The following is a 2,777-nucleotide window of genomic DNA, read 5'->3' on the forward strand; positions in this document are numbered from 1 at the left end:
TGCTAGTAGAAAAGACCAATCGGATTCTATTCTCGGAACTACACGAAAACAAAATATCTAACTTTTAGATAGCATGAAATTATCTATAAAACTTTTGAATCTCCCCACACTTAGTTAGCTGTGGTGTTGAAATCGTGATTAACTTCATCGTCAACTTCCATCAGACTATCATGAACTTGCATATCTGTAATTTTTGTTTTAATCCATTGGTCGGTTTCTTTTGTAATCTTCACAAAATCAACTAATTTCTCTTTTTCTTTTTATGACAGATTAGATACCAATCGGTTACATAACTTAAAGTTCCCCTTAATCCTAGCATCGTGAACTCGTTTATAAAGCTTTCTCATTGAACTGTTAATAACGAGGTTATCTAATTTCGTATCATTAATGGGGTTCTGTGTTTTCTGGTCATCATTAGGTGTTACTTCATCTTCCTCACACTTAGGCGTTTTAACGTTGTTAAGCACTACCGTTGGAGTTATTGGTTCAACGGTTTTGGTTGGTGGAGATCTAGACTTTCGACTCACAAAGGTGATCGATTTTTCACCATCATTAAGTGTCATTCTTCCTTCTCTTACATCAATTAACGCCTTGGTGGACGCTAAGAATGGTCGACCTAAAAGTAGAGGAAAGTTTGAGTCCTCTTCTATGTCTATGACAACAAATTTGACTAGAAAGGTTAAATTACCTACTTGAATGGGTAGGTTGTCAGCAATTCCAACTGGGTGTCTAATGGTTTGGTCAAAGAATCGAACACTCATTTTTGTTGGACTTAACCCACCCATACCTAACTTCTTATATAATGAAAGAGGCATAATACTCACACTTGCACCTAGATCTGCAAGTGCATTATACATGACACAATCACTAAGTAAACAAGGAACAATAAATTCACCCGGATCACCCGACTTAGGTGGAAATTCCGGTGGAATAGTATTTAATGGTTCTATATTTACGGCTTTAGTTTCTTGTTCTTGCTTACTCTTCCTCTTCCTTTTCGAGGTATCACCAACACAAACTTTATTACCTATTTCTAGCTCATATTCAACTTTTATTGGAAATGGAATAGGTGGTTTGTATGGTGCATATATTGGTTTTTCAATACCTGGTGGTGGTGTGATTTCTTCATCGTCTGAAATCTTTTCCTCTTTTATTTTTAGTTTTTCAGAATTCATTGAAACCATGTTAACATTTTCATTACGAGGATTTATTTCAGTATTACTTGGTAGCTTTCTTTGTTTCCTTTCACTCATCAGGCCTTCTAGAGTACCTACTTTTTTTTCTAGATTTAAAATGGAAGTTTGTTGAGTTCTAAATGACTGATCAAATATTTCATTTGTTTGGGTTTGAGATGTAATAAATTGTTTTTGAGATTCAACTAACTTTAATACCATTTCTTCCAGATTTGACTTTTTCTCTTCGGTTTATTGTGGTGGTTTATATAAGCCTGGCCTTTGTTGATTGAAAGTGTTGTTTTGATTATTATTGTTATTGTTGGGTCCATTTGGATTGTAAAGAATGTTTTGACTTCGGTTTAGGTTTTGCCTTGGCTGTTGATAATTATTTTGATAATTATTTCCCTGCTTTGGTTCATGTAGGAAACATTCTCACGTTGTTCCATCGTTTGCTCAATATTACAGTCTTTCGTTAAGTGTGGTCCACCGCATTGCTCATAACTGATTTGTATTGCGTGAATATCTTTAGTCATCTTTTCCATTCGTCTTTCAAAAGCATCTATTTTTGCGGAAACGGAATCAAAGTCATGGCTAGAATCGGCTCTAGCCGCTTTAGATGAATGTAAGATATCTTTTTCTTGGTGCCACTCATGTGAGTGGGAGGCTGTTTTATCAATAATCTTATGAGCTTCAGTAGCGGTTTTCTTCATAATGGAACCACCGGCAGCTGTGTCGATGTCTTTTCTTGTAGCGATATTGACGCCTTTATAGAATATTTGAACTATTTGAAAAGTGTCTAAACCATGTTGAGGACATCCTCTCAACATCTTTCCGAATCTTGTCCACGCCTCAAATAACGTTTCATTTGGCTTTTGTGCGAACGAGGCAATTTCTCCTTGAAGTCTCATGGCTTTAGATGCCGGAAAGAATCTTTGAAGAAATTTCTCCACTAAGACATCCCATGTATCAATCGCTCCTTCGGGTAATGATTCTAACCAATCTTTAGCTTCCCCAATTAAAGTCCAAGGGAACAACATAAGTTAGATCGTTTCATCTTCAATTTCTCGGATTTTAAATAAAGTACAAATTCTATTAAAGGTTCGAAGATGTTCGTTTGGATCTTCCTTTGCTGTACCACCGAATTGGCATTGATTAATAACCATGTGTATGATTTGTTATTTGATTTCAAAATTTGGTGCAGTAACTTCTGGTTGAGTAATGGCATGACCTTGTCCTGTACGTGTAGCTCTCATTCGGACTTCCATAGTTTGAGGTTCTAGATTTTCCATATCTGAATTTGTTGAATCTGAATCACTAGATGATTCTGATTTAACTGTTCCTTCTTCTACGAACTCCGTTTGAATAAATTGTGGTTCAGGAGGAGTGTTTAATGGTTCGGAATCTTGGAATTGTCCCTGAATATCCTCCGGGTTCTCAATTGTGAAGTCGGGTTCAAAAAATGGATTATCTGAAATTTAAATTGAAGTACTTGTTCGACTAGATGATGATTCTAAAAATTCAATAGCAGCAATATTTCCTAGATGCCTTGATCGAGTTACAGGTGGTGAACGTACGAAACGTGGTGAACGTTTCGCTCGGTGC

The 2,777-nt window shown here is 36.2% G+C and overlaps 1 non-coding gene across 1 annotated transcript; it reads left to right on the top strand.

The window, feature by feature from the left end:
• The first annotated feature begins 1,973 nt into the window (after positions 1–1,973).
• LOC139903132 (small nucleolar RNA R71) lies at positions 1,974–2,080 on the top strand. The gene has a single exon (XR_011777976.1). It is a non-coding gene; the product is annotated as a small nucleolar RNA R71 (small nucleolar RNA).
• Positions 2,081–2,777: the final 697 nt, after the last annotated feature.

The sequence above is a fragment of the Rutidosis leptorrhynchoides genome, chromosome 3 (genome assembly GCF_046630445.1).
Source record: "Rutidosis leptorrhynchoides isolate AG116_Rl617_1_P2 chromosome 3, CSIRO_AGI_Rlap_v1, whole genome shotgun sequence".
In the NCBI taxonomy this organism is placed as follows: Eukaryota; Viridiplantae; Streptophyta; class Magnoliopsida; order Asterales; family Asteraceae; genus Rutidosis; species Rutidosis leptorrhynchoides.